This window comes from Streptopelia decaocto, assembly GCF_964273445.1.
Source record: "Streptopelia decaocto genome assembly, chromosome: 1".
Lineage (NCBI taxonomy): Eukaryota > Metazoa > Chordata > Aves > Columbiformes > Columbidae > Streptopelia > Streptopelia decaocto.
The window spans coordinates 204,020,330-204,042,715 of record NC_138663.1 but is presented as its reverse complement, the minus strand read 5'-3'; the positions used below and the strand labels follow the sequence as shown (position 1 = coordinate 204,042,715).

Here is a 22,386-nt window from a genome sequence, read left to right as displayed (position 1 = left end):
TCCTTCGTCTGCGGTCTGAGTAGGCCCCGCTCACCGCAGCCCTGCAATGGTGCCACATTGGTGGAGGGGACAGAGAATGTGGCCTTGAGAGAAGGGCCCAGATCTGTGCCTGACACTCTGCGAGGCCGCAAGACAGAACAATAAAAGCACAAGGACTTCTACCTGAACTGGTGCGGCCTAAAGCCCTTGCCTTCCCAGCTGAGCCCCAGTAACGCCGAACCGAAGTGAAATCTTTTTAAGGACTCCAAAGACACTACAGTAAAACAATCCACTGGCTGACCCAAGCCGGGATGTTTAAAGAAATACAATATTCTTCTTCAAGCCATCGTAAAAGTCCTGGGCGCTTTGCCTGAACTGCTAGCAGGGAAAAAACTCCAATTACAGTTTATCTGCATGCGATAGGAACATACAGCTGCCCAATATCCCTGTTTGCAGCACTTTGTCCAAATCATACTTACAGTAAATATTGTCGGTCACAAACAATCTGTAAGGAATTAACGAACTGTTCTCTTGAGGTTGGGAGCAGCTGGTGCCTTGGGACATACGGTGAGAATCAGGGCTTGGAGATGTGCCAAGTGAGACGAATTACGACAGGTTACTAGCTTGGTCAGCATCAGCTCTTGCTTTGAGTTCGGTTTATATGAGACAACACCTTGTTTGGGCAGCTTGGCATAATTTTAAATGTATTTAGACAGAGGGTGAAAGTTGTGATTTGTGTCTAATTAACGACTTCAGTGCTGTGAAAGGAGCCAGCATCTAGGCCAATAATAACACCAACCCTCGATAATCCATATATATGTATATGCCCTATATTTTATAGGATTTAGGCTATAATTTCAGTTAAGAATATAAATGAGCAGAGCCAAATTATACAGTCACCAAGTTAATGCAGCAAATAAGCAGAGTATATACATTCTGATGAGCTGGTGAGCTGCAGCAGAACTCAGCAGTAAGCAGGCACATTAGTAGTTTGCTTATAAAATCTTTTTAGAATCTATCTGCTTTCTCTTCCTATTAGCAGAAATTCTGGCTTCTCCTTTTCCCCTTTCCCCCCTCGCTGCTTCCATCACAGAAATAAGGATGTACACAGGTTCCTATTTGTCTCACCCACACCATGTGAAACACCGCAAAAATTACACACTAGCACGTAAATAAGTAGAGGGGCAGCAAATATGCTTTGTTCTTCTGTTACAAAGGGCCCCATGTTGCAAACACACCAGCATTTAAAAGGGCAAAAATCAGACTGATTAATGCAGTTAGTTCCGCTAAGGTGCTTTATGAGTCTTTCTCCTTTCCCTTGCCCTTCCATTGCTCTTCACCTCTGTACTCAGCACGTGTAAGGGGAACGATCAGGAAAGCAACTCGATGCCTCCAGGCCAAAGTTTAGCAATGGTTTCAATTCAAATCGCTACGTTCTGCAGTTTACTCTTGCCTTGTAAGTGTGCAAATCAATGCACTAACACAGAAGAACAGCACTTTCAGCAATTAATTAATGAATTCACATTATAATCCTGCAAGACACCTGAAGGCAGGCAAATTAATGTTGGCGGTAACAAACAGATATGATGACATTAGCTCTCTAGTAGAGGCAGCAGATCTTTGAGGTGGACCTGCCTCCAGGTCTCCCTTGCAACAAACGTCCCAAAACACAAAGCTCTTGACTTCAGTAGTTAGATTTCATTAAAACATAAAGGAACGTTTGTTTTGTTTAAAAGAGAGAACACTTCACGCGAGGCAAAACAAGTGGTTTCTAAATTAACTCCTTATAGGGAAGGTCCTGTCTTTCAAAAGCTTCTTTCTGTTCCATCCTGCTCTTAAAATATTTCACCCAACTCATCATGCTTAACTGTACCAAAGAAAAGCATCTTGTTCCCTTCTAGGGGTCCAACCATGGCTGCAGCATCCCAGACAGGACAGAGGCAGCCTTCTCCCCTGGAGCCAACCCACCACCCTGTGCGCTTCATTACATACTGTGTTCCAGGGAACACAATATATAGTAAAAATGAAGAGAAAAGGCACTACCCCAGCAGGCCGCGAAGGGAGGCCGGGTGGCTGGGGCTGTTTTGTGCTGCAGCAGGCTGTCAGATGCTCCAACAGGTGAAAATATTTGGCCATTTTGTGTCTTGTGTTGACTTAATGCAGGTGACTGAAGGCACGCTAGCAGATCCATATCACATATTTATAATTTATAAACATCTACATTCTCAGTATTACAAGATCAGTATCTATCACAGTCATTTTATCAGGGATGTTACAGCCTGTGTAATGTAAGGGATGTAGGTGGTCACTTAAGAGGCTGGGGATTCCACACCAGAGATTTCGTAAACCTTCAGAGTTTGTGACCCAGCTTGTGGTCTGATGAAGTAGACAAATCTCATGTCCCATGTATGGGTTGCATAGGAAGGGTGAATGCACAAACAGGAATCTCACAAAGCACATTACTTACCTAATACACTAATTGTTTCACTCGATTAAAAACAAAGCAATGCTCTATATTTTATATGATTTAGGCTGCAGTTTCAGTTAAACCAATAAATTAGCAGATTCAAATTATCCAGCCACCAAGTTAACATGGCAGATAACCAGATTAAATAGTGGAATAAGCAGTATTTTTTTGCCTTATCTTAGAATTTAATGAAAGTCTAGTTTTAACCAGAAAAGCACAGCTACTATTTAGCTAATATTCTATTGACATAGTAAGACGTCACTGGAGGACACTGTCATTACTGGGCATAGGTGGCTGTTGAATATTAAGTGTATATTTTGGTCTTAGGCCAGTTAAATGACCCAAGCAGACAAGAACTGTATCTGTGCTCAGTTCAACAAAGCACAGTTACACAAATGTCTGTGCCACATCTTCTTTAAATCTCCCTGTTAATATGTTAGCAGTTTTACATTATTCTTTGCCATCCCTATGCAGTAACACAGAATATTTTGAGGATTTACTGTGTAGATGGTTGAATCATCTCCAAGAGCAGTTTTCAAATATCACTGGCTTTTTCACTGAGGAGAACATACCAGTGACAAAGTGATTTCCATTTTTAGCAGCAGTAAAAGATACAGTTCACCCTCCTCCTCCTCTCTGATTGTGGCTTAATGACAGAATAAATCCAACATTAGGGTCCTTTAGTGTCAGACCAGACATATAATAACCCACTATCCAAGCTGCAGATCCAGCTTTCATTCATGCTGTCAGCTTAAATGTCTTTAAAAGTTTTGTTAGTCTAATTTCATTCTGACAAACTTAATGTGATCACAGCTACTGCTCTCTCTGTGCCACTGCCACTTTATATCATGTATCAGCTACCAGATGTTATAAAATTCATATGAACTCCATACCATGGGTACTTAACTCAATGCAAATGTGGTTGTGCGATTATGTACCCACATCTAACCGGAACCAAACCTGGACACTTGGGATCAACAGATGCACAGACCCAGTAATAAAAATAACAGAACCAGCCTCACACGTGCACTGCACACACACTAAAAATAAGACATGCTTTCACTGAGAAAAAGTTAAAAAGTTCAAGCAGCTGTTTCATTTCTTAGGATCTCTCCCCTTAAAGTCACTGTGGGATTTTACCAAATTAGGTGTTCTTCCATAAGGGTGAAAGGCAGAGCGTGTAAGGGTCTTGGCTGAGAAAACTTAGCCCTGGTTCCTGGCTGAAATTGCAAATGCCAGACCTACATCAGTATAAAATTTTGTTTTATAAAAATAATTAAAATTTCTTCAGCACAGTATCTCCATACATCCTTTCTTGTCTTGTCAACTACTGTCATGTTCTCAGCATTTTTAAAGCACTCCACATTTTTACTGTGAAGGAATAGAAATAAGAAGAGCTCACAGCTTGTGTTATTAGCTTTTGACCTAAAGAATACAAGGCTATTTGGCATTTTATAAGAGGACATTCCACTCATAGCTAAACAAAGTTTTCTTGTTCCAGTTATCAAGGGGCCTTTAAAGAGCCTCCCATGTTTTTCTCCGTGTACGAGTGAATATTCAAGCTTGGAAAGACATGGTGTGCTATCAGTTCTGGCTGTAGAGTTTCAAGGAGGAGTGAGCAGAAGTATCATCACAGCTTTATGTCAGTTCTCAGACCCCTGGCTACTTGTGTTCAGTCAGATTTCTGAAAGACATAATTGCTCTGTGTGCTGTTTTAGCACCTTCACTGCTTTAAGACTGATCTTTGTGTATTAAAAAAAAAGGCATTTTTCATACGGTCAAGTTTTGCACTGTTGACTTGTCTTGGAAGGCGGACATGGCTGCCCCAAGCCACCCATGACCTGCAAAAGGGCAGCAAGTGATTTTTTCATGTGCTCTTGTACCAATATGTGCTTCCTGCCTTTGTCTTAAAAGCTGTGTGTTGGTTCAGTTGGAAAACAGACCCACTCATAACTGCAAAAGTCGTCTACTCATTGCAGTCCCCACTGGGGTTAATGCTTCAGTTCGGCTGAATAGAACGGTGTGTAAATAGCACATGCATAGATGTTCTTACTAGAGTAAATCTTGTTCCTCTGGCTTCTCACAAGATGAAACATCTCAGCATCGCTGCAAGGCAGAGACAAGACATCTGCAGGAAAAAAAAGAGCTTGTTTTGCTGACAAGCAGCTGCCTTTTGAAACAGCAGCAGCCCTGAGCGTGCGTGCTCTCCAAACATGTCACAATTTCCCTGTTGCTAAAGTCCGCCGTGTCAATTCCTTCCTTGATTTTGGCAGAAAGTTCATCCATATCAAGCAAGTGGTGACAAATCTCTGCTCTAAGAAAGTAAGATCCCACTGGGAAAGCTGGCCATGGCCATTAAAATGTTCCACAAGAAAAAACCATCACGTCGCACCCGCATTTTCCTTGTCAAAGATTTTGCAAAATTCTGTGTCTTCACAAAGCAACTGTAAATTGTCATAATCCAAAGGCGCTGCATTTCAAATACAGAAAACTGTTGGCTCTTTTACTCCACTGACGTAATTTTGCTTATTCCATCTTCTTTCCTCTTTTTTTTCTGTGGTATAATAACTAAAAAATACTTGGTTCTAGCAAGTGGTGGCTATATAACTGGTATATGAGTTTACACTCCATCAGCTGGGTCCAGTTGTGAGCAAGACCAACAACTTATGACACTGTCCAAGAGATGAGCAGGAACGTCTCACTGGCAGAAAGGAATTAACAGAGCTCTATGGTCTGCAGCTATTTGCCAGTACATCCATCTGACTCCATAGAATCATAGAATCATTTAGGTTGGAAGAGACCCTCACGATTGAGTCCAATCATAACCTAACTCTAGCACTAAACCATGTCCCCAAGAACCTCATCTAAATGCCTTTTAAAACCCATCCAGGGATGGTGACTCCACCACTGCCCTGGGCAGCCTGTTCCAAGGCCTGACAACCCTTTCTGGGAAGAAATTTTTCCTAATATCCAATCTGAACCTCCCCTGGCACAACTTGAGGCCATTTCCTCATGTCCTATCAGTTGTTACTTGGGAGAAGAGACCAACCCCCTCCATGCCACAACCTCCTTTCAGGCAGTTGTAGACAGTGATAAGGTCTCCCCTCAGCCTCCTGTTCTCCAGGCTGAACAGCCCCAGGTCCCTCAGCTGCTCCTTCTCAGACTTGTGCTCCAGGCCCTTCACCAGTTTCATTGCCCTCCAATGTAGCCACCGAATATGCAGCTCTTCAGTCACCATGTTTTCAAAGTTAAACTAAACTAAGCCACCATGAATAAGACCATCCAACCTCCTTTCCCTAAGCCTCTGCTAAGTTCTGTAGAGAAAAGATAAAATACCCAACTGTGCAAACCCAATGAAAGAATTTAGTTTCTGTTTTCAGACACGGACTCCATTTCAGCCCTGGAAGGGTCAGGTGTCGTACTGCTGAGATTTCCGTGGCATTAGGGGCTCGCTTCAAAAGGCAGTGAAGTACAATCTGGCAGAACACTGCAGTATCTACTTCCCAGCTGAATCCAGAACTTCTTGGGCCCCTGGACTCATTACACTATGGGAAGAGAGTTAGGTGACTTGGCATGCAGTGAATGCAAGTAATTAATCCCCCAAATCATTAATTAATTAATTTAACCCAAACTAAATCCAGCTTGTTTTTTAGCAATACATTGTAATTCAAATTAACAGTGATGTAGCTCAAACCTTTTCCCTAGGAAAAGGCAGTAATTCATCTAAAACTGATAAAACTGAGGCTAGTTCAAGTAAAAACTGTCATCCAGCATCATCAATTCAGATCCTAGGTGGCAAACAACAAAGAGTCTGTACAGGGAAGATGTAGACATGACTCAGTATTTCACTGAATCATTGCAAACAGGAAGAGGTTATTTCATAAATCATGTGTCATTTCCATCCCTTGAAAGCCCAAATGGTTACTAACAGGTCATTACAGCAAAGAATCACACACAAGATCTTCCGTATCTTTAACCTGAAGCAGAGCACGAGTGCCGGGCACACTCAGATCCTGCAGATAGCTCTGTACAGTCTGGTGTGGACTGGGAACTGTTCCACAAGCACCACAGCACCTGCTGCTGTCATGAATATATCCCTGTGTCTGCAACAACCTGGTCTCATCCTCCTGACCCTGTTCCTCCAATCCCTTAATCATTCTCGTGGCATTTCTCTGCATTCAAATACATCAAATGCATCAAACACCATTCTGTGGAAACTGGTTCAAAAGGTTTGATCCCTGCAGAAGAGGAGGATGCAAATCCTATTCATGTGTGTTTGGTGTTGTCTGCGGTTTGCGGAAGGGAAAGCCAGAGGTTACCTGTTGTTTGTAGCCATTACAGAAGGTGCTTCTTCAATCTTTGGCTTGAGTTGGTCCCTACATTGGCTGTTTCTGCAGAGAGGAATGTTACCTGCTCTAATACATAGATACTAAGGTCTCATCTGTGCTATATTTCTGAAATAGTTCAAAACGAAGACTGCTGGTACTCAGCTTTTTTGAAAACTGAGGAACTTTACATACGAATTCAGTTTTGAAAACATGGGTTTTGAGTGGTAAACTGAAATCAAAGACAGGGATTATTGAATTTTTGTTCAAATCTTTAAAAACTGCTTAAGTATGCGTAGGAAAATTATCAACATCCAATGCAGAATATAAATCACTGTATATTAGAAAATGATAATTTATCACCACTTACTACTATTTTTTATTATATACAGCTTCCTCAAAGATCTCCAGTCAACAACAGCCTGAACTACTTATACTTGTGCAACTGCTCCCATGTGGAATTCCACTGATTTCAGACAAGTTAATGACTATCTACTAATTATGTAAGTCACTGCCACATTTTATGCCATTGGATATGAAATCAGATCCATAAAATCTATTAAGTGTCTACAGACCTTTAAAGATAGTAGTAGGTAGTTTATTGCCTAGTATTAGCAAGACCAGCCTGTAGACACAGCAGGTGAGATGCAGCTCAGCTGGGTGTGTACGTTGGAAGTCTAACTTTAAGCCAGTCTAACCTCTGCTCCCTCTACACCCAACAGAAAGGAACAGAAATCTCACGGGACAAATTAGTGTAACACAACACAAGAACTGAGCTGGTTTCTGCATAAGAATTACATAACTAACTGTCTAATCATTAACTGTTGCACATAGTGGGACCGCACATTACAATAATTATACATGCGCAAATGTTTGGGGTCAGGCTCCTGCTAGCTTGTGTTCTGCAAACTTTATTCTTATATTAAGGGAAGAGCTACTGAAATCAAAATCAACCTTGGGATGTGCGTGGTCCTCAGCACAGAGCGTAAGGAAAGTCTCAGCACAAACTGGGCACCTGTTAGGTGTCTGATATTTGGCGAAAGGAAGTCCATTCACTACTAATATCTTAAATTTCAATCCCTAATAAATGCTAGAACACTGACAAGTTATTCAGAGAGTTGTCTCTTTCAAATACTCTGGTCCCGGACTAAAGTAGTTCCCAATGAACAGGATTGTTCAAGACTGTCTTCCTAAATTGGTTATTGTCATCTAAAAGAATAAACAAACACTGAGGGAAAGCTCAAATGAAAAATCTTTGTTAAATACTTAATTTCTTATAATTACTGCCCAAAGATAACTGGAGGATTAGGAAATAAAGAAAGCACGAGGGCCACCATTCTCAATACTGTCTGTGAAGTGTTTAAAGTGATGTATGGAGGGTCTTACAGCCACCCTCTGCTGACAGACACCCACAAGCAGAGTGGACCAGAACTCTCTGCATTCACAGCTACCAGAGACCAACGCCTCACACATGCACTTTGCAGCTCCCTATAGTATTCAGATACATCGAAGGCTCCAGCCCAAGGTGTGAGAAGAGTGGTGGGGGACATGGAAGGGACCACAAACCCCTCTGCCCTTCCCTGTCTCCCCTGGCAGCTACATCCAGCCCAGGTTTAAACATCACCACATCCCTCAGGAGTCAGCAATGGAGACAGGGATTTACAACTGCTAACAGCATCCATGTTCTCTTTGCTGCTCTGCAGGCAAAACAGATGGGCTAGTAAACCACAAACCCTACATGAGCACTGACTGGATCAGAATGTGATACACTCACTTCAAATGAAACACAACTCTGATGTTCCTGTTTTGAAAATGAGGGCTCCCTTTGTGATTTTTACTGTTTTCTAAAGAAATAACACAAAGCCACTTTATGTCTTGGACTCAGAAATGTGAATTTACCCAGTGATGCCACAAACCGGCTACGAAAACGGATTAGTTAAAACTGTTTCAAACACCAAAAAGTTGCATTTTACCTACAGATGGCTTTGAGTATCTTAAAGTTGGAGTGGCAGTTGGCTACATTCATCAGTGCATTAAAATGGGGGGGAACCCTACAGAGTTACTGCTAAGTATTTGATTCTCCTCTTTAAAATGTTTCCAACTAGTCTGCTGAGGGATAATAGTTTTCAGACAGAATGCTGTAGGTGTAACATTCTAAGAGAGGCTGGGTTTGCTCAGCCTGCTGACCAGTTTTTGCACTGTTGTTTTAGTGGTGTCTGGTTGGTTCCCAGCAATACTGTGATTCTGCATCTTCACTGGGGATCTGCAAAATGGCTCGTCTGTAAGGTATTCGAGGCAATTGGGTGCAGAGATCTGTTTGTCCTCAGGTGCCATCAGTTTAGGTAATCGAAGGTGCTACTTAAAAATTTTAAGAGGCAGAGGTTAAAAAAATATGAAACTCTGCACACAGAGAACATTCCTCCCCTTACTCCCCCAAAAAAGATTTAATGGGAACCATAAGATTATCCTCCCCCCAGGTAAGAGATGCCAAAGCAGATTAACAGCAGCAAGATATTCACACAAACATCCTCCAGTGCAAAACATGGTGCTGAGGTGGAAACACTTTGCCCCCTGAATGTACCAGAAGATCCAGGTCCTCCGAAGTCTGAGCTCCGTAACTCCCGTGGTTTATCACCCAATGTTAACATTTGTTATTCAGATATTCCTGACTTATCCAATGAGGCTACATGCAGCTGTAATATAAAACATGACAGAAAAGCCTACTAAGAAATGTTATTTACATGCCTCTGCATAAAAGCAATCATATTTGTGCAAAATGGAGAAATGTAATTGATTGTAAGTTATATGGAATATATAGGGATTCTCTGGGGCTTATTTAGCTGAAATATCTAACAAAAAAGTAGAAATGTATAAAATGTCTTCCTCCTACCAACAGCTGCTCTGAAGGACTCCTGGAAAAAGTGCAGAACCACCTCCACATTGTGAGCTCATCAGGGCTTTCTTACTGAGCAAAGGATTTCAAAACGCCACTGCAAGATCACTATGACAGGACCATGGAAGAGTATTTGATCACGGTACCACTACGGACAAGACCAAGTCACACAAAACTCTACAAAGGTATTTCTTGAACTTTGTCCACGTTAATGTCCCTTTTGCTACACAAACTGCGAAAGGACCTGCGCAGAAGTGACGAAGGTGGAAGACAGCACCACTTAAATCTGGTGTCCCCTCAACTCCATCATAGGGTACTGGGTCCCACCAGCCAGGGCAGGGGGTGCATGAAGGGCAGTGCCTGGTCAGAGCTCCGCAGCAGCTCTGGAGCTGTTTGGGACATCCCAATAGACAGGATGTGAAGGAGGGCTCTTTCCTCCAAGCTTTTTTTCTTCTTTATAGTGATGGGATGCAATAACTGGAATTCTGCAGCCACTGGAATCAGCAGCCCCACAGAGCTGAGCAAGTGAGGAATTATCCTGGGGCTTCTCACACACACCAAGGTATAACCTACAGGTCGAACACTGAGTGTGATCTGCTACGTATGAGTGACAGGGAGATACTGTAAAAAAGGAAAAAAAAAAAATACCCAAAGTTTGGCAGATCTGTGTGTTGGCACAAAGCCTCTGTTAACATCTGTGTATCAGCTAGAAACAAAATAGTGACCAAAGCCAAATGCCATTTGCAGTTGGTGGACACGAGCAAAGTAAGGCCTTGCATTCCCTGCTGTGTCACTGAGCAGTAAATTGAGGGAAGACTTGCGGAGTCACCCCGTTGCACCCCACAGAGGCGAATTCTGCCAGAAGGTTGAGCACATAACAAACTGCCACAGCAGAGAGAAAATTCACATTTCCTTTGGAAAAAATGTAAGTGACAGCTCCACTGTACCCAAGAGGCAGATCCACCCATTCCAGAAAGCACAACTGAGGCATATTCCAAACCCTCAATCTTGGCTGCCATGATTTGTACCTAAATTTGTATAACAGAGACCGACTACAGCAAAAGACTGGGATATTTGAGATACCATCAAACCCACGTGAAGGAGGCTGCTGCGCCGCTCAGAATGAATGGCAGCAATGTTATCCACCCCGGACAGCCAAACGCTGACGTGCTGACAGAAACTTGTGAGACCCTACACGTACCTGCTGCCACGGCCAAGCACGTCACATGCCTCGGTACTCAGGACAAGGTTAATCTGCAGCCAAAGAACCTTCTCAAGGGTGACAGTTTAAAAGACATGACATGATTAGAAATTTTAACAGAAGATGACTCACACAAACTGTGTTTGTTGGGAACCAGACTTTCAGGCTCAAACTGTCCTCAAGGGGAAACAGGTACTCCAACCCAGGAGTCTGTTGGCAACACAGAGCTCCTCTATTTCTCCATGATTCCCCATGCTTATTAATTTATATTTTAGAACCTGTTAACTTATAAATTATTAATATTTATCAATATTGGCAATATATGTATTTAAATTGATATTTATATACATATATGCACCTATTTAAATATTTATACATTATTAATTTACAAATTAAATATATTTATAATTAAGAGTAAGCAAATTCATTTGTTTCCATTGGAGCACCTACTAAAATATGCTCTTCCCTCGCTCATTTCCACAAGGTAGCACTGGGACAGCAGCTGCTCCAGTTACAGTTGAACCTGGAGACAAGAGGAGCTTTCAGTGGGCAGGAATTTTAGGAAGTTAAACAGACCTCACTGACACAGGTTGGTAAAGCACGACTATCCATCCCCAGTGGGACGCAGCACCCCCTTGGCTGTGCGTTCACGTGAGGATTGCATTTGCCGCTACCTCTGATTTGTTTTTCCAGGAAGGTTAACAACAGCAATCATCTAACTAACTCTTAAGGGACACAATTACTACTTTAGTTGACATCCGCTAAAGCAGAGCAAGTACGGGGAGGCTCCTGCAAAATAGCTGCCACCACATCATCCTCATCAGAGGACAACGCTCACCATTATCAGAATGGAGGCAGCAAATCATGTTTACACTCTAAGGGAATTTACAGTGGCAAAACTCGCTTCACTCATATCAGGAGCACTGCAAAAATGCGGATGCGGAAAGCGGAGCTTAGGCTTTTTATCTATACGTGAAACATTTTAGTGCCTAATTCTCTTTCTGCAGATGTACTCAGCTATTAAATAAAAAAGGGCTATCTGGCTAAGTGTGCAGAGATAACATACAACTGTCCAATAAGAATCCAGTTCCATTGCAAGGTAACAAATCTGTACTCTCTGGAAGTTATTAAAATGTAGGTGTAGACTGCTCCACATAATTCTCTAGCTCTCTTCTCCCAATGGGATTTGCCCAGACTACATGTGGCAATCGCCAGTGCTGCCTATAGACATCAGGGCTGCTCAAGCTGCTGCTGCCCAGTCAGGAGGTTGCACACATCAAAACATTTAGCTGGGTCATGAGACCTAGAACAGAAAAACACAGTTAACAAAAGCATCCATGTGCGCAGGGGACATGCTGCTGCCCCTCCCCCACAAAATAAAGTGCATTCTTAGACACATGGTTTAATGGGTCAAGAGGCTACAGCAACAAGCTGAAGGACTCCTGACTTCTGCTGTGCACCAGGTCAGCTATTTTTAGTGCGGTGTTGCAAATGCTCTAAACCAGTTCACTAACCTGACCCTGGGTTTAGAAAGCCATACAACTACAAACCTCATCTACTTCCACCCTGAGCCACAGAAAAGCACACGGAAGGGTGTAATGCACTTATTAAGACATTGATAACTCACTCTGCTGCTCTCCAGAGAATTGTGTTGGCACGGGAAGACAAAGGGGAAAAGGTAACAAACTCCTTAAACCAGCAATGCCACCAAAGCCTCTGCAACCCCATTTTTGGGCATCTCAAAGCAGCAAGGCAAGGTAACATGCCTCCTAAGAAAGCATGCCCAGAAAGGCTCTCTACTGGATACAAACCAGCCCTGATACAGATGAATGCAAAAGCTGAGAGACAAGAGCTCTGCTTTCAGCACGGTGGCTTAGTCAGCATCACACATCCACGCTGAAAAACCTCAACTGGATCACATCGGACCCATCATGAAAAACGTGAACTCCTCACCATAAGAACCCTGGGTTTTGTGTATGCAGAAGAGCAAAGTTCTGAAGAGATTCTGGGTCACGCAATTCAGTAAGTCAAGTGGTTGTTCCTACTGTGTCCATTTTAAAGCCTTTACAAGAGCAGCGTAACGTTACCTTGCCTGTGATGTTGTGCAACAGGAAACCTAGGGCTGCCAGAGCGGCCACTGAATTCCTGATGAAGAAGCAGGCTTATGTAAACCTGACCTACGTGGACTGGGGCCAGCAGGTGACGGTTAGCTGCTCACCAGCACTGAACTGTATCCTTAGGACACTGCATGTAAATAACTTGACAGAATGGAGCAAGTGAAACCATGCGAGTGGAAACTTGGCCAGCAACCTGAGATACTTACTGTTGTTTCACTGTTTTGCAGGAAGAGGTATTTGCAGAGAAAAAGAAACTAAAACCCAACAAAATACAGCACATCAAACTGCAATACACACCAGAAAAACCCCACCCATAAAAAGCCTAATAAGGTGGTAGAAAAGAGCCAACCAATGAGAACGTGCAGAATGGCTAAAAGCTGGGTAAACAGCAGAAACCAAAGAAAGGAAAAGGAGCAAATCCAGGGAATTCTGGCACAGGAGGTGCCATTGCTTAACACCCTCCTCGGTGCTGTGCGCTTTTTCACAGTGCAGTGCAAACTTACCCAAAAGGAAATGGTGTGTGTGAAGCAATGCTCTGATGGCAATACTGTCACTCAAGTACTCACACTGCCAAAATTTCTACTTTAAGCTGAATGACATAGGACGCAACACGCAATTCTGTGTCACTGCATCCAAATAGCCAGAGAACCCAAGAACACTGGTGTGCATCATCACGGACTGCAGCATAACCATTCAGTCGCAGGACTTTCTTACAAAATAATTGTGCATAGTTTGACACAAAATTCCAGTTAACTTTTTTCCTGGGGCTATGGCCTTCACAGACTCCTGATGTCCAACACTTTTCCCTACAAACCTCAAAACAAAAATGGAAACAAGGAACAGTGTCAGCAGACTGCTCAAATTGCCTTCATCACAGCATTCATCATCTTCCAAAATGCGTTCTTTCCACAAAGATGTTTCTAGTGGCCTTATAATTTCAGGAGAATTTATGTCACCCTTCAAAAAGAACTCCCTGCTGCCTCTCCTCCCATCTTTTTTTTTAACAGAGGAGTAAGTTAATAATGTGAGGATTTATCAGCTCACGTACAACTTCTCTGGTACAGCCAGGCACGTCCGTGGAACAGCACCAGTTACCAACTCAGGCTGACAACCAAAAAAAAAAAAAAGACCTTTCCAGGATTAGCAGCAACTAAGTGAGGTCCACACCTAGTGTAAGCCCATCACAATGCCCCTACCTACCTTATTTAACGAAGGGTTTGATCAGCTTTTGTGCTGAAGAGGGCAGTGCACACACACAACAGCGCAGCCCACATTTCCTTGTTCCACGTGGAAGCGCTCGTTGTGGCTATCAAAGCTAGAACTTGGGCAACCAAAGGATTTACGCTCAGCCCTGGAGCCCATCCCTGTCATATTTGTGTGCCAGAGCCTCCAGCAACAAGTGGGTGCCCACCACTCCTGTTCAGTGCAGCCCTGCGGCCAGCCAGCCAGCTCTGCAAGAGTTCAGTGGACCAAGCAAAGCTCCTATTTCAAATTCAGGAAATACTCTTATTTGATGAAAACTGTTTAGGTGGTCATGAACTCCAAAGTTGCCTATATGCTTTCAAGACAGGTGGTCTGCCTGCAACTGCATGGTTTTCAACGGCCATTTTAAACCACCCCACCTTACCAGATCCATTGATTCATAGCCAAGAACCAGCTGCAGAATGCGGTTCAGCATGTTTTCCCCACTGCTGTAGTGTGCCTTTCCAAAAAGAGCTCCCCAAACCTGGAATCTCTTGCACTCAAACCACCTGCAGTTTTTCCAAGGCCCATCAGAGTGCCCTGACCAGCACTATTCCAGTCCCCTTCTCCAGCATCTATGATAAAAGCAATTTCCCATTTCAGTGTTAGATGAACTCTCATTGTAACTCGCTTGAAGCTGTGGAAGAAACTTGAGTTTTTCTCTTCTCAAATGAGTTCTTTCAGATACCAGCTCTTACAAACCCAGGGATCTGCAGCAGCCTGCACATCCTCTCCTGCTGTGTAACTGCTATTGAACTGCTGCCGCGCTCCGGTCGAAGAACATGTCCCTGCTACCTGAAGAGGTTCTTGACTGCTCTTAAGAGCACTCTTCTTGGTCTGAAAGATTGAAAAAAGTTAACACTTCATAATCAGTCACTAGAATTATTATCCGGGAAGCTTTACAGTTAACTTTTTGGGCTATACGGGAATACAAAGTTCTTCCAGAAATGGGTTTAACAGCTGACTCCCCAGAATTTCACTAAGAACACTTAAAAAGGCACAGAAGCCTTCCACTCTTACCTGTTTTTTTGTGAGCTTTCCCTGCTCAAGAACAAAGCAGACAATGTGTTTTTCTGTATTGTTATCATTAAGATACTTAGAAACGATAACACACTATGGAAATACTTACCTATTTTACCCAGCTGAATTCACTCACTTTTCACCTTGCAGCTCTGGACACTCTTTGGGAAATAGCTCCACATGAGACAATTACAAACAGAAAACCTTCACAGCAGTTTCTTCAGCCTCCAGAATCTGAGCAGTACCTTTGATGTTAAAAGAGTTTACACCCTTCCCCCATAGGCTTTGAAGTAAGCAGTTGGTCAGTGACACTTCAACTCTCACCCTTCTTCCAAGGGGACTGTGGACAACTAAGGCATGTTAGTTATTAACTGCTAGGATAATTAAGAAATGGGATTTTAAAACAAAACTTATCTGCCAAGAGTAGCATAGAACCACCCTTAGAAACCATACTCTACTCTCTGAAAGCACATTAAAATCTTTTCATCTGATGAATTTGCATACCAGGAATTACATAAAGCCTGACAATGAATGTGCAAGAACTGAGACAACCCCAACAACTTGCCAGTTCTCCATGCTGCACTGACACCATGACAGAACGTCAGGCACCTTAGAAGTTATATTTGTACACTCAATTGTGTAAATTTGTTTATTTCTCAAGTGGACTGCAGAGCTGTTTTTGGTACACTACCCAGTGATGGCTCCATGTATAGCATCGAAGTCCCTTAAGTTTTCGGTAGAAGCAAGAACTTGTCAGAATGAAAACTGAAGTATGAAGCCAGGTTTCTACATACAAACTTAGATTAAGCAGTTTGTTCTTTGAGCAAAGGCATCACACATTCCTACTTATCCTCATCCTCCACGTCCCTCTTGCAGAGTGTTCCAAGTGCTTCTGATCTTCAGCACACTGGGTGGCTGCTTACCTGAGTCCACTGTCACCAAAAATCACTTTAGTAACAAAGACAAAACACAGCTTCTGCAGTGTAGGATGTCAGCATAGTAGTCAGACTATAGACAAACATCAGCTCCACAGACTCAGGACCATAGAGACACTGGAAGATGTTTTCATTAAGTGCTAAACCAGAATGTACCCATATATTTAAGAAATGCCAAAGGTAGGCTTTCAATTCTATTGTCACCTTATGTCTTTCCATATGAAATGCTGAGACAACACTTGTTTCTGCAATAGGACTGTAAGCTTCTTGTGGATCTTGCAATTAAGACCTGTTGGGTCAGAACAGACTTGGACATGAGCTCTTTCAAGTGCGCAGAGTATCCAAGTTTGAGACATACAACACAAACTTCAAAATGAACATCTCTGACAAGTTGTCATCAGTAAGTATAATCCAGACACTGACAAGTATCAGACACTCCCAAACTGATTAAAGTGAACTGTACGGACAGAAAACTATTTTACTGTGTCCTGCATCAGGCATTCATTTGGGTAGTTTCTGAAGTCAGTTTCTTTTTTCAACATTTTCATCTGCTATAGCAGCTCTCAGCTGAGACATCAGTGGCATCTATATCTTCAGGTAAAGAAACATACTATGAACAATAAAATAAAATTATTTGTGAAGCAGGATGCATCCTTGTCTCCTCCCCAGAGCAGCACCACTGACACAAGGGGGAAGGGGAAGAAGAAAGGGAATTGAATTGATGCAGGTGAAACCAGTTGTTTCTAAACCAGTTTAAATAACAAAAAAATACTGTAATTAAGGTCAGTAGACTTACCTTGGATGAAGATTTTACATACATGTTTTCTACCAGTTACAGAAAAAGTGAGCCCCCTGGGCAATTATCCCATTGAAATACTTAACATCATTACACAAAAATAAGCACAGGCCTGTAGTCTACAGTGGGCGACCACTGTGACAGAAATCATCATGCCACTGTCCCTCTCGCCCAAGGAATACCTAATCTAAAGGTATCTGCATGAAAAATAAGAAGTAGAAAAGAAATACAAGGGACTGTACTTGTAATTCAGAGTTCTTCAGATGTACATGACTATCACTGAAAGTTGTAGCAGCAATAGAGCATTACGTTCCCTTCGCTCCTTTTCTTCAGTGATGAATACGGCAAAACTGGACAAGCTGGGGGTGGGGAGAAGCACCTCCTGTCCCAGGACACCGGGCTTTTCACAGGAAGGCAAGTAACTGGTTCAGATTCTTTAGCTGGAAGGAGGTGGATTTAAAGAAATAGAATAACACCACACATTGCTGTAATCAACAAATATTGAAAGGCTGCAGGATTCACACCAAGTAACTGCATCGCAGAACATCTCACAACATCCTTCCTCCGTCATTTAAACATATACTGAGGTAAACACACTACTACACCCCTGCACTTACTGTGAGGCAATATCCTGAGCAAATGCATTATACTTACCTCCAGGAGGAGCCAAACTATGAAATAAACACTCAGAACCCCACTTTTCCTGAGCTATACCACTACTAGACTTTAGCCAAGACTTCCAGTGAGCCTGTGAAGCTCTTCAAAACTGTTTTCAATGGAGTTATCTTCTTGAAGCAATAAAGCACTTTATTTCACAGGAATCAGCTGTAACTAGAAAAGATGTTATTTCACAAACCATACAATAATTTGAGTGTCCTCCCTCCCAGTTTTGAGCAAAGATCTTCCACACGTTATTTCAGGAAACTACAGTCCTCTTAAGCCTAAAAGAGGTTTGATTAATCTCTCCTTTAGTGAACAGATAATTTCCCATTCCCTGAAGCAGACACTAGCACAAGCAGCGATAGCATTTGGTACAGGAAAGTCTACAATCCACAGCTCAGAATCTAGCCTACCTCCTACAAGCCAGCCAGAGGGTGTGATTAACCTCAGACAGCACCTGGTCTGCTGGCTAAACTATGAAAACACCAGACAGCAAGCACAGGTAATAAAACAGAGAGGTAAGCTAGTTTGAATGCTCTCACACCAGGCTGAGGTCTGACACCATCTCATCCATTCTCTCAGCTTTTCCAAGATTGATTTATGTCTCTATGGTCACACTGAGAGCAGCTGCGTTTCAGAGGGAGCAAAGCTCCTCCCACTGGCCGCACTAAACTACGTAATGTCAGCCAAACATTATTAGTGCAGTTATCAGACAGAAGCAACAACCCTTAAAAGAGCTGCAAATCAGCAAGCCCAGGCTGTCACCCAGTGTGTGACAAGGTCACAGCCCAGCAGAGCGCCCCCCACACTGAGGTCAGGCCGAGAGCCTACTCCGCTCTCCACACAGAATCACAGAATGTCAGGGACTGGAAGGGACCTGGAAAGCTCATCCAGTCCAATCCCCCTGCCAGAGCAGGAACACCCAGAGGAGGTTACACAGGAAGGTGTCCAGGTGGGTTTGAATGTCTACAGAGAAGGAGACTCCACAACCCCCCTGGGCAGCCTGTTCCAGGCTCTGCCACCCCCACTGAGAAGTTTCTTCTCATATTTAAGACGAACCTCCTGTGTTCCAGTTTGCACCCATTTCTCCCTGTCCTATCATTGGTTGTCACCGAGAAGACCCTGGCTCCATCCTCCTGACACTCACCCTTGACATTTATAAACACACCAGCCCGTCCTTTTCCCCGGGGCCGGGCCGCTGCCCGCGGCACTCAGCCCCGCACCGGCCCCTCTCCCCAGCAGCACAACCCCCGGGCCACCGGGCCCACACGCTCCCACCTCCCCCCCGAGAACCGGCCCCGACCCGCCGCCCTCCCCCGCGGCCCCACTCACCCTGTTCCCCCGCACCCGCCCAACGACTCCGCTCCCGCGTCCCGCCCGCCGCTCGGCCCCGCTCCCAGCCCCGAATTCCCTCTCCCACCTCGCCCCCACCACGGACGGGCGCTCCCCTACCAAGAGCCGGCGGGCACCGAGGGACAACCCACCGCTACGCCATGTCCTTCGGGGCCCTTCAGGGCCCTCCACAACTCGCCACAGCCGCTCCTCAGCATCCCCCGGCTCTCTCATCCCCTCGCACAAGCTCTTTCTGCCCTCCTGAACCAACACTTCGCTCCCACCTCCCCTCTTTTTCCGACATCTTAACCCGGCTCCCCAGCCGCTCCTCCCGAGCTTAAAGCGTCCCACGCCATCAACATGGCGGACACCGACACCTCCTTCCCCACCCCCTCCAGCTCCCCGCTCCGCGCAGCGCGGAGCCTGCCGGGAAATCGAGTTCCCACCCCGCGCTGCGCCGCGCGGCTGCTTCTCAGAAAACTACAAGCCCCAGAAGCCCCCGCGGCCGCCGGGCGCCAGCCAATGGGGAGGCGGCAGTGCCGTTGCTGGCTCCGCCCCGGCGGGCGAGAGGGGTGATGTCATTGCCCAGCGGGCGGCCGCGGGGGCGCGTCGCTGTTCATTGTGCTCCGGTGCCGCCTCCCGCTGCCGCTGCCGGCCACGGCGGGGGGGCCCGCTCCTGCTCCCGCCCTCTAGCACCGGCCCGGGGCGGCCCTGCTCCTATACCAGCCTGAGGGGCTGCCCTGCACCGGGGGCGGCCCTGCACCCATTCCTGAAGAGCGTTGTCTTGCGCCGAGCCCCGCTGCACCCATCCCGGGGGGGCTTGTCCTCCCCCGAGGGTGGCTCAGCACCCATCCCGGGCGGCTGCGCTGCACGGCTAGGGGGGCTCAGCACTCATCCCTGAGCGGGACTGCCTTGTGCTCAGCCTCGCTGCACCTATCCCGGGGAGCTGCCCTGCACCGGAACGGTTACCGGTACCCAACCCTGGGAGAGCGGGCTGTCTTGCACCTATCCCGGAGGGCTGCACCGCGCCAGGGACGGCCCAGCACCTATCCCTGAGTGTGCGGGGCTGCACCGCACCCAGCCCCGCTGTCCGTCTTGTGGGGCGGCCCGGGGCTGCCAGCTTGCTCCCACCGCCGGTGACCGGCTCCTGGCTCCCGCCTCGTTTTATGGTCGTGGAGAGGGAGGAAAAATCCCAAACCAGGTGAGTTCTGCGCTCCTTTTCTTATTTGTGTGTGTTTTTCCTTCCCCCTTTTACCTCCCCCCCACCCCACAGCCGATGCGCTTCCCCGCACTGTACATTCTTTAGCGGGGAGAAGCGTTGCCGAGCGGGGCTGCGCTGCTTTTCCTTGGCATTGCTGAAAAAGAGGTGGGGGTGGGAACCTAAACCCCAAAATTAGAGAAATACCGCGGAGATGCGTATCCCTCCCCGCCCTTCGGGCCCGGGGGTCGGTGCGTCCCGCAGCCTCCCAGAGACTCCCGCAACTTCGAGATGCTCGGGGCGCTCCGAAATAGCGCGGTCCGGGACGGCGGACACCGGGCGGCGGGAACCCCGTCGCGTTTGTTTTCTGCACTGTATAACCGTGAAAATTAAAAGGGATTTTTAATGGCTGTCATGAAGCGCTGCTGAGCGCCCGTGAGACCCGGTGTTCCCGGGAACAAAAAGAAATAACGATCTTTTAAAAAGTCCAATAAGCAAGGTCTGGTTTAGGATGTTTTTTTTGGGTGGTGGTGTGGTACGTCTGTCTTTTGATACTCTGGTTCCTGCCCTCTTTCGGGGAAGGGGGGGAGGATTGGAGTCAGGCTGGCTCTCCATTCCGGCTGCGTGCAGTTGGTCCAGGTTTCTTTTCCACGTCGTCTCATGAGTATGTGTCTTAAAAATTGTCGGCTGGACCTGCCTGATGGTTTGTTTCAACTTCCAAAGGATCACTCTGGTCTTTTCCCCTTTTATTATAAATACGAAAAGTGTAAATATTTTAAACTTTGTAAAAACTTTGTGGTTCAGCAGAGCTTTTGGTGTGGCTTCTTTATTTGTCTCTCTGTTCCTTGCTGTTTCCAAGATGTGGTTTAGATCTTTGCTTGAACAGTGCCGTGATACGAGTGCAAGACATCTGATTTTTTTCTTCACTGCGTAACATCAGGATGTTTTTTTTCCTTTCTATACCTACATTAGCGCTGCAATTACTTGTGGACCCCAGACGTCTAATTTTGTGCTGGTGGCAGGGAAATGCATGTACACAGAGGGTCCTGCTTGCCTCAAATCCATCAGCATCTTTCTGTGCCCTTTAAAGTTAATCCACTCTAAAGCCAGGCTTGGAGGCTGTCCTGAGAGCAGGAAGAGCGTGCAACTGAGCTGATATTTTTATATATATTTTTTTTCCTGTACTACATATTTGCTTCTGCGCTTCTCTTGTGTAACTGGCACTGTGTGTCCTCTGGCAGACTCTCTCTGGAATCGCCGTGCTGGGGGCCGGGTGACATGAGTGCAGTGGGGACAATGAGACTCCCTGTTTGGTTTGATCAAAGTGTTTGTAAACACCCAGGCAGTGGTTGGGGTGTCCCTATGCAATGCAGGGTGTTTTACAGCCTCCCCTCTCCAAGTGGGATAAACATGCTGCATCCACACCTCCTCCTTGCATTTATTTTATCTGTTTTTTTCCTTCCTTCCTTTTTGTTACTGACTCAAAGGGGAAGAACAACACTGTATGCAGGAGTTGCCTTTGTTTGGCTGGTCTTTTTTTAACATTTTTATTTCCTGGAATGGTATTTTCCTCTATTTTAAAAGGGAGGGAACTGGTGATCTAATAGAGGGTTTCCCATCTTGGCTGTAAAAGGAGAAGTTTTATAGCAGTGATTTTGTTAGCTATGGAGAGGGCACTGGAAATGAAGTGATAATTTGAAAGTATAGCTTGGGAACTGTTCTGGGAAACACTGATGCAGAAGTTGTGGACAACAAGCAGGAATCCACGGCCAGGGATTTTTTTAGTTTAAAAGTAATGACATTTTTGTGATGTTCCTCTTTTTAATTCTGCTTTCATCTTTTATATGTGTATATATCTTTACAAGTATGTATTGGTATTTATGCTTGTTTTATTATTTTTCCAAATGATCAAGTTTATTGAATTTAGAAAGACTTTTGCTGATGTTGTCTTGTGTGCTAGTGTTTTCAAGCTGTATTATACTACTGCAAGGAGTGGATTAAACATGTTAAAAATCTACACTGTTAAGTTGCAATTTTGCCTTGCAGCAACAGAAATAGAGATGCATAAAAATGGACCAAAAGCTGCAAATCCTTCAATAGATGAGTGATTGCTGTGAAAAAGCACAGATGAGCTAAGGGGCCCTTCCTCCTGAGTAATTTGAGTCCTGATCATGCAAAGACCTAAATGCAATGTGTGCATTTACTGTGATTCAGGAAGCCC

The 22,386-nt window shown here is 44.9% G+C and overlaps 1 protein-coding gene across 1 annotated transcript in view; it reads left to right on the top strand.

Moving 5' to 3' along the window:
- The first annotated feature begins 19,607 nt into the window (after positions 1-19,607).
- The window catches only part of RAB30 (RAB30, member RAS oncogene family), a 55,011-nt gene continuing 52,232 nt past the window's right edge, over positions 19,608-22,386 (top strand). Inside the window, exon 1 of the mRNA XM_082043544.1 lies at positions 19,608-20,168. The gene's annotated coding sequence lies outside the window, so the exon portion shown is untranslated. The remainder of the gene's footprint in view (positions 20,169-22,386) is intronic.